This window comes from Trichosurus vulpecula, chromosome 7, assembly GCF_011100635.1.
Source record: "Trichosurus vulpecula isolate mTriVul1 chromosome 7, mTriVul1.pri, whole genome shotgun sequence".
NCBI classification, from domain to species: Eukaryota; Metazoa; Chordata; class Mammalia; order Diprotodontia; family Phalangeridae; genus Trichosurus; species Trichosurus vulpecula.
The window spans coordinates 143,688,257-143,698,528 of NC_050579.1; the positions used below are offsets into that span (position 1 = coordinate 143,688,257).

Consider the following 10,272-nt stretch of genomic DNA (forward strand, 5'->3'; position numbering starts at 1 on the left):
ATTTAATGCAGTTTCTATGTAGCATTGTTCAACTAAGTTCAAATCAAAATATAGCATGGTTGCTGGAAGAACCTGCTTCTGGTTGCTTGGATGGCTGGCTACAAAATTCAACATGTTTTTATACTCTTTATACACTCTTTCTTTCTCAACCTATTGAAACTCAAAATGTAAAACCACTCCTCTTCAATCTACACCCAAAAGCAGGAAAGATAAAGCAAACAGGCAAAGGGTAGGGCTGTTACTCATGAACCCCATGTTGATCTCAGAAATGGCCCAAGGCCTCTCTGCTACAGCACTGTCTTGTCTAACCAGGACACAGAAGTAAAGAATGGGAGAAATCTGGTCAAATGAAATTGTTGTGAAAAAACATCTTGAGATTTTAGCATACTTTAAAATATTATAAACTTAGATTGCATAATCCAAGATGAAAGATAAAAGTCTTGCTTCCTCTGCTTCACGTGGATTACTGTGTTAAGATTCATTTTACTCATTTATGAATTGGAATAAGGGTTTATGAACTGAAAAGTTATTGATGTGTCAAAATAAAATTTACCAAATCCTAGCATATTACCTGCCATGTAACAGGTTCTTTAACAAATGATTGTTGATTGAATAAAAACAACCAAAGTGTCTTCAGTTTATAAATTTGTATTGTTTTATTTTTCATATTCCTTTAGTATCCTATGCTGTGTCAGAAAGTTTCTAAATGCTTTCAGTTGATCAGTTGTGGTAACTGAATTACACAAAATTCACTTATGAAATAAATAATGGTTGTATCAATATCTGTTATTTTATCTATTTTCTGTTTTCAACATCAATAGCTTGATTTCAGTTCAGATTGGAATTTTAAAATTATTTTCCATATCTCATATTTTTTTAATTTGATATTGATTTGAATCTTTGTTTCACCAATTCATTGATCTAATTATGCATGAAAAACTTTTCTGATTCGCATGACTCACATATATAAATCTCAAAATAAACAATAAAATCTCTGTATATCTATAGATGGAAAATCTCTGGATAATCTCTTACTATTTTCAAGAATTGTAAATTTTTACAAAATTCTTGCATAACATAAGGATTTTATAGTGTATTGCAGTTGGTTACAATGGAATTTGGCATTCCTAAATAATAGGGTTTTACTTTTATGCCATTGGCAAATACAATGTCACTGAGAGCAAATATACTATTTGCTTCAATAACAAAAAGCTATTCTTTTAGATTGGAAAATAAAACATAATAAATTACCAATCTTGATGCTGAATTACATTTCAGTCACCAAATAAAAAAGATATTTCATTATATTCTGTGCTGCCTATGTTTAAGGTGGTATTTTGACCATGGGTGGCTGTGGGGGCAGCAGATCTCATTCCTAGAATCATTTCTTTATGTACTTTTTAATCCTTATGTACTTTTTAATCTGAAGAAACTGGATATTAGCTTTAATTCTCTATTTAATGAAAATTAATGAGTTTGGTCTCCTTTAAATGTAATTCTAGTTAGTGATGATTTAAAACTTTAAAGAACACATAGTAAATGATTTGAATGTGTCTCAGAAGAAAATGTACCCACACTTTGGATTCAATATCATTCTTGGTGCCAAGTTTAAGTCAATTATTTCAGTTTTTCAGAATTCACTTTTACCAACTCTTTAAAAAAAGTCAGATCTATCCCCATTCAAATTACAATCTAATGCTTTAGCAATATATAATTTTCTTGTATTCATCTTGAATGTGCCAAGGAGAGCTGCTGGGAAAAGTAGTTCATCTTTCTCGTATCGTTGTATCTGTGTTCAGTCCTTAAGTAATTGTCTTAGTCCTATCTAGACCATTAAAGATGAAAGAGGAGTTAATTTACAAAAAATACATTAGTTGATGCAATTGGAAGAAATCAACCACATTGATAATGACATTCCACATGTAAACAAAAACAGAAAACATAAAAAATTGCAACTACATGGAAGGGAAGCTCATAGTAATGGGATGAAATAAAGAGGTTAATGGAGTTTGTTTTATTATGATCCCAAAGGAAACAAAGACAAAATTTCATAAAAACTATCTTTGGTTATCATATCTTATAATATTCATGATGAACTAAGAAATATTGTTATGATTGTAAAATAAAATGTAAAGGAAGTGATTTTTATCATAGGTTAAGATTGCAAAATCATATGCCTAAATATATGAAGAGTTAAAATAAATGGATGGTAATAAAAGAGCACATTCCTCTTTACTAATGTTGAGATAGGGAGTTTACTTACTGGCATGAAATGTTGGGGTTTTATATGTAAAAGAGTATTCTCCTGCATTAAATGCCTTAGATGACCTAGATTCCAGTCTCTCTTCAAACTCATATTGGCTCTGTCATGCTAGGCCAAGTCACTTGACCTTTCCCCCTTTCCCAGATAAGTTTCTTAAACTGTAATTGAAGATAGTTATAAATTTGAATTGGCACAGGAAGTTTTCTCATTGGAAGAAACACCTCTGTCATTACAGATCTAAAACAATAACAACAACAAAAGAAATCTATTAGATTATCAAATGGGTTCTGAGGGATATTATAGATTATGGAATCTCTGTCAGAAGTAGCTAACATCGAATTCATATCTATTTGAAGAATGATGTTTTAACTCCCTAGCCACACAATGATCCTGTTCCATTTTGCTCTGTATTTGAAAAAGCCATGTATCTCCCAAAAAAATGTTGAGATATTTCTGTGTGTTTTCTAAGGTTTAGCAATAATTGTTTTTACTAAAGGACCAAAAACAAACTGGAAATGCCTTATATGAAAATATATATGAGGAACTTGTTTAATCAACGTACTGAACATTGACTTCTAAACAGTAGGAGTTTCTCTTAAGAGGTATAAGGACAGAATGATTCGAGTGTAGTAAGAGTTGTCTCTTAGTAAAAGAAAGAGGTAGACAGCCGGAGCTTTCTTTTGGTTGGAGATGAAAATCACAATAGTATGTGAATTAAAAGGAACAGATTCATTTATCTCTGTCTTTTTACACCTGGACAGAATGCTAACAGCCATCTGTCAGAACTGCATGCTATGCAACAATGGGTATTTTGTGTATCTGTGAATAAATTAAATGGACCAGGATGAGATTTACATGGAAATATGTGCAGTTGAGTTTCCAAAACAATCAAGCTTGCCATTTCCTTCAACCAGCTTTTGATGCACCCCTTCAGAGGGCAAGTCTCAAGGAGAATTCTCTTTTGCCTTCTGTGTTTGAAACATGGCCTTTCAAATGCTGACCCTCTTCAATGCTTGACACATCGAAGCTCAGTAGAAAATTAGAAAAAGAGCTGCTACCAATTTCTACAAATAAGATTTTGCCCTTGGGATGGATGAATACATGGTGGGAAAAGCTGTGACTTTATTTGAAATGCTAAAAACCATTTTCCACAGAAATTGAAGGAAGAAAAGAGTTTATCTTTTACAGAATGACAGATTGGCTGAATAAATAGCATACTTAAGCCATGTTGATATCACATCAGTGGTTGACTTCCTTCATTTAAAAAAGCCTTAGCCCAGAGAAGATACATTTATGTTATTTGGAGTTCCTCAGGGAAAAAGAAGTTATGATGTTCTTTCTACCCTGCAATGCCATCATTGAATTTACAGAACTTTACAGGAAATAAAAATTGTAAAGTTAGCCCCCTATCCCTCCTTCTTCTTCTTCTCTCTTTCTCTCTCTGTCTTCTTCTCTGTCTCTGTCTGTCTCTCTCTCTGTCTCTCTCTCTCTGTCCCCCTCCCTCCCTCCTTCACCTCTATGCCTGTCTCTTTAGCTCCCTGTATCTCTATCTCTCTCAAATGTTTTATTGATACATTTTGATTTTCTAATAAAGTCATGTAGGGTGAGGGAGAGCTTTATGACTCTCCTACACCTCTTGAAAGAATGTTTTCCTTGTCACAAAGAATGGTAATCATCATTAAGTCATTAAATATTACTAAGATCACATAATGGCACCTGAATGCTTTTTTTCCAGTTACTTCCTGTTTAACTTTTCTTTAGTGATCTTTCCATGTAAACCACTTTAATCACTCCATATTTTACTTTTGGTTCTGTTTAGGCAACAGATTTTCCATTTTCAACAGATGAATTTACCTTTGAATAATAGAACTGATCAGTGGCTTACTATCTTATTGTCATCTGAGAAAGATGTGGATGGGGGAGGTGCTATTCATAGGATCATAAACTTAGAATTAGAAGGGAACTTACTCTTTCATTTCACAAATGAGGAAACTGAGACTCAGAGAGGTTATGTGACATACCTTTGATCACACAATTGGTAAATGCCCAGCCCAAGATTGCTCATAAGTATTTGAGGTCAGATTCAAATCACCTTTCAGACTCCAGGTCTTGCTTTGTACCCAAAAGACCATACTGGCTACAGTAGGCCTATGAAATTGCATATGTGTACACATTCTATGACACATATACAGTGCATACAAATACATATCTACAAATGTATGAATATAACCATATTTGTACATGTGCATAGATGGATACTCAGATAGTTATAGGCAGCTAGGTGGCTAAGTTTTGAACTTGGAGTCAGGAAGACCTAAGTTCAGATCTGATCTCAGACACTTACTAGCCGTGTGACACACATAATATTTATATAGCAACAAACATATGTATATGCATACACACATGAACATATACGTATACATACATACATATGTATACACATTCACAATATCCATGAGGCATGAATGATACATCTAACAAATATCTCTGTGTATGATCATGAGTGATTTAGCAAATAAAGTTCTATGTACACAACATATATAATGATTGTGTGTGTATGTATATGTGTATATATATAAAACCAGGAGGTATGGGTACTATATCTAACAACATTCTATTCATTCTATGTATTTCATCAGCAATGGTGAGTCTTCCTTGTTTCACACCATCTACAATTGCTCATCTATATCCCCATGGACCACAAAGCTAAATGATTACCAGTGGGCAGAATGCAGGCTATGAGTATTAAGAGAAATTTCATCATGAAAAAAAGACATGATATTTCCATTGCAAGTCAAAAGCTTTATTTTCAGAGAATTGCTACAATTAACTCACCCTGGTTTGAAAGCTTGTATATGAAATGTTCTATATGCAAATCAGCTTTCAAAAAAGTCCCTTCTTAGAATCAGTTTTCTGAAATTAAGATATTCACGATTTTTAAGAAAAAATTCAAGACCAAGCTCTAGAAATACAGCCATGCTTCACAGGTGGGAACAATGGCCAAGTCCACAGGTGAAGTAGTATATAAAAGTCAATCAGATAAAAACAATGGCAGGGAGTATGAGGTTAGAGTACTTAAACATAAATTCAAAATCATTGCATTTATCCTACCATCTCCAAGAAGAACTTTTTTTTTCTAAGTTGTTTTTTAATATAGGGCCAAAAACTGTGCAACTAAAAATTTTACTTAGACAGTTAGTGTTTAAATCATCATTTAAAGTGTTAAAGGTTGTTTCTCAGGTGGACACATTCTGGTCCAGGAGAAAATGATTTCGCGTGTAGGCCCAACTGGATATGTGCCAGCTCATCTGCTGCTTCAGTGAGACTGGATAAGACCATCTTCAATGTATATTTAATTTCACATTCCACAACCATTGCAGCAGGACAGGTTATCATTCATATCACTGAGTCTGCACTGTAAACATAAACGAACCACCATTAGAGCAGCTTCCTTCCCTCTGGCCTTCTTATCCCACAAGCTCCAAACTTATACTGGAAAGGAAATTCTGAACTGTATTCAGGCCACTAAATAAGGATATCAACAGGAAATTTTCAAGTGGGGATTGGGAAATTGTACTGGTAGGAAAGTTGGAATTGTGGTCCTCACAATTTAACAAGTTCTGGTAATGGGCTTCTGGGCTTCTTATCACTTTATCACTGGGCTTCTTATCACTTTATTTGTCCCACTTTATTATATGATATTCTGATATACCTATGACAATGTAACTCTAAAAATATGCACCAACACATAATTTATAGATATATATATCTAGATAGACATATGAAAGGCATACATTTCCATGTATATAAATCTATATAGATAAAAATATTTATAGGTAAAATTAAAAAAAGAGTTGGATGATTGAAAAGGATGGTAAAATAAGTTTAACAAAACCTTGACTAGAGACAAAACTAAACAAAGTCATCTTGAGAGTACTTATGAATGTAGCTGTAAGGATGTAAGGATAGCAATCAGAAGAAACGTGGGAAAGAGTTGCATTATTTCCAAACCATCATTTTGACCAACAAGGAAAACAGACCCATTAAATGTGGATTCTACAAGTATAGATGGAACTCATGATGGTCCATATGTGATGACTCCATTTTCTGTGATGTTGAAAAAGGATAGACCTTTGCAGATTTTTTCCATCTTTTCTCCTTTTTTTAAAGTGAAAATGAAAACAAGAAAGAAAATGAAAGCAGCTGGTTCAAATGTAATGTATATGGAGGTAATACAATCATGAAGATGATAAGTGACCAAATCATGTTATCAAAAGTAAGGAAACATATCAGAGTCATGGAAAAGCAATCTTAGATTACATTAATACCTCAAAAAACATGACCAAAAGAACAGTAACAAGAACTAAATATATCAACTTTCTCATCTACATAAAGTGTGTGAGAATAATGTGCCTATTATATCAGTAGAATTCTTGATAAAAGTATTACATAGGAAATAGGTTTTCAGAAGGGATATTACAGGTAGACCTTGTTGGGGCAGGGTCAAAATAGTAGAGGAGAGAAAGCTGAGCTGTCCAAATAGTTCCCTACAAATGACTTTAAAACAACTCCTCAAATTGTCAATGAAAGGTCAGAATGAGATATTCCTCCAGCACGTAACAACACAGGAAGTTAGAAAAAGAGATCTGTGACATGGTGGAGGAAGCTAGCCTAGAGTCCATGTGGATGAAATGCCATTAGTGGGACTAGGTGGTGGAAACAGAAGAAGCAGTAGCTTCAGGAGCTCTCAAGCCAGAGATGGTAAGGAAACTTGATAAATGGTCAGAAAAAGACCACACAGTAACGCTGTGCTATTCCTGGAAGCAGGACCAGATGCCATTTGGCAGTTCCATTGCCTATGCCCCCTTCTGGGTTATAGTTCAAGGACAAAGTGAAACACTTTCAGTCAAGAGAAAGTGGGATCCCAGAGAAGAAGTATCACTTCAGGATCTAAAGAATAAGGGACTGAGGAGCACTATCACTTCTGGACCCAAGGGAGAAGGGAACTTGAGGAGAAGACTCAATTGCAATTCCAGGTGATTAGGTCCCCTTCCTGGGTAAAGACAAGAATGCAAACCAGGAGAGCAGTGATGACACATGTCCCAAAATCACACCACCTTGGAAGCATTGAAAACTTCCAAGCCCCCAGAATAGGCTCTGAAAACAGAAGTGCAAAAAAGCCTAATATTTGAGACAAGGCCCCTCCTTCCAAATCAAAAACAGAACCCAACATTAACATAAAGTTCCAAATCAAGAAATAGGATGGAAAAATGAGCAAAGAACAAAAAAAGAACCTGACCACAAGAAGCTACTTTGGCAACAGGGCAGATCAAGACACAAACTCATAAGATAATTAAGGCAAAACAGCTACAAGGCAAGCCTGAAAGAAAAAAAAAAACAGTGAATTGGACAGAAGCCTAACAAGAATTTCTGAGCTAAAAAAAGGATTTTCAAAAACAAATGCTATTGGTAGAGGAAAAAGTAGGTAAAGAAAAGAAGGCAAAATAAGAAAATTATGAAAATACAACAGTTTGGTAAAAGAAGCACAAAATGCTGAAAAAAATAACAACTTAAAAAGAAGAATTAACCAGATAGAAAAAGAGTATAAAAGTTCATAGAAAAAAATAACTCCTTAAAAAATCAGAATTGGGCAACTGGAAGCTAATGACTCCATGAGACTAGAAGAAACAATAAAACAACTTTTACAAAGAAAACAAAATGTGAATTACATCATCAGAAAAACAACTGACTTAAAATGGATTGAGAAGAGAGAATTTTAAATTATTGAATTAGCTGAATGTTATGATAAAAAAGAACTTTTTTATTCCAAAAAATTGTCAAGAAAAACTACCTCAACATCCTAGAACCAGAGAGTAAAATAGAAATTGAAAGAAGACACTTATCAACACCTGAAAAAGATCCCTAAATGAAAAGTCCCAGGAATATTATAGCTAAATTCCAGAGCTCTGAAGTCAAAGAAAAAAAATACTTCCAGCAGCCAGAAAGCAACCATTTAAATATAATGAATCTACAGTCAGGATCATATAAGATCTAGCAGTTATCACATCAAAGGATTGGAGGGTTTGGAATATCATAGAAGGTAAAAAAGCTGGAATTACAACCAAGAATATCCTACAGAGAAAAACTGAGGATAATCCCTTCAAGGTAAAGTATGGATATTTAATAAAATAGAGGACTTTTGAGCATTCCTGATTAAAAGAACAAAGCTGAATAAAAAAAAAAAAAACTTAAATCCAAGACACAAAAAGAGCATGAAAAGGTAAACAGAAAAGAGAAAGCATAGGTACTCAATAAGATTAAATTTTTTACCTTTCTATATAGGAAGATAATTTATTTTCGACTAAAAAATATTACTTTTAGGGAAGGTATGTGGGTTCTACACAAAAAGAGGGTGTAAGAGTCCTTTGAATATGTTGGGATGATGTGGAAAAAAATGGATAGATAGAAGAGAAAGGGACTCTGGGTGAAGACAGAAGGAAAAGGAAGAATGGGGAAAATTATCTCACATAAAAGAAACACACAAGGAAGAATTTTTACAGTGGAGGGGGAAATGGCAGAGGTGGGGGCAGCCAGTGCTTGAGATTCACTCACATCTAAATTGGTTCTAAAAGGAAAAAAATGTATATGTGTGTTCACTCAAATGAAAGTAGAAATCTATCTTACCCAACAGGGAAGTAGGAGGAAAAGGGGATAATAGAAACAAAGGATGGTAAAAGGGAGGGGAAATATAAGAAGGCAATGGTCAGAAGCAAAACAGTTTGCAGAAGAGGGAAAGGATAGAGGGAAAGAAGAATTAACAGAAGAAAACAGGTTGGAGAGAAATGCACGATTTTTAATCATAACTGAATTTGAATGGGATGAACACACCCTTAAAACGCAAGTGGATAGCAGAATGGATTAGAAATAAAAATCCATTAGTATACTGTTTACAAGAAACACATTTGAAACAGAGAGACAAACCCATAGAGTTAAAAAATAAGGGGCTGGAACAGAATCTATTGTGCTTCAGTTGAAGTTTTAAAAAAAGGCAATGTAGCTATCATGATCTTGGACAAAGTAAAAAACAGATTTGTTTAAAATGGATGGACAAGGGGCAGCAAGGAAACCCCTGCCGAGAGCCACGCGGCCGTTGCCTCCTCCTCTTCCTGCTGCTGCTGCTGCCCGTCCATCCGTCCGTCCGTCCGTCTGTCTGTCCGCCCTGTCCCTGCCTGCCTGGCCTGCACTGCCCAGCAGTGGCCCTGCTGTCCTAGCCACAGCATGAGCAGGCCTCAGGGTTTACAGCACGTTGGTCACCGGTTCCTGGAAGATCAAGTCACAGCAGAGTGAGGTGACCCCCATCCTGGATGACAAACGGATCCAGTACGAACTGGTGGATATCTCCCTGGACAACGCCCTACGGGAGGAGATGAGGACCCTGGCCGAGAACCCAAAGGCCATCCCACCCCAAATATGCAATGGGAACAAATGCCTGCAGGGACTATGAGCTCTTCCTGGAGGCTGTGGAGCAGGACACCCTGCAGGAGTTCCAGAAGATGGATTGTCCCCCCCCCCCCCACCCCAGCACCATAGACTGACCAACATTCTCTCTCCCCACTTCTTTTCCCACCCATGAGGCACACTGGGACCAATTTCTATACCTGTACTGTATATCCAGGTTCCAATTCCAGACTCCCATACGGCTAATACTAGATCCCATCTCCTGCTCTCTGATTCTGTGCCCACATGTCGTTGCATTCCTCTCCTGACCCTCGAACCTCTGCCTTTCCTGAGTATAACTCAACCTCTTTTCTCTTTCTCATTCCTGGACCTCTGCCATTCCATTCCCTTTAGGTTATATTCCATGCCACTCAGTCTTAGAAACTGTCGGAAGTATCTATGTTCTTCCCCTCCCCCTCATTCCTCAGTCTTCAGGGGGTCCCGAGGGAGGGAGCCTCCCTCCTGCTGCTACCCCACCCCAGGTGGTAGCTTGGTGACAAGGTGACAGAGGG

At 36.0% G+C, this 10,272-nt stretch overlaps 1 pseudogene; it reads left to right on the plus strand.

The window, feature by feature from the left end:
- The first annotated feature begins 5,259 nt into the window (after positions 1 to 5,259).
- Positions 5,260 to 9,858, plus strand: LOC118857668 (annotated as a pseudogene).
- The last annotated feature ends 414 nt before the right edge of the window (positions 9,859 to 10,272 follow it).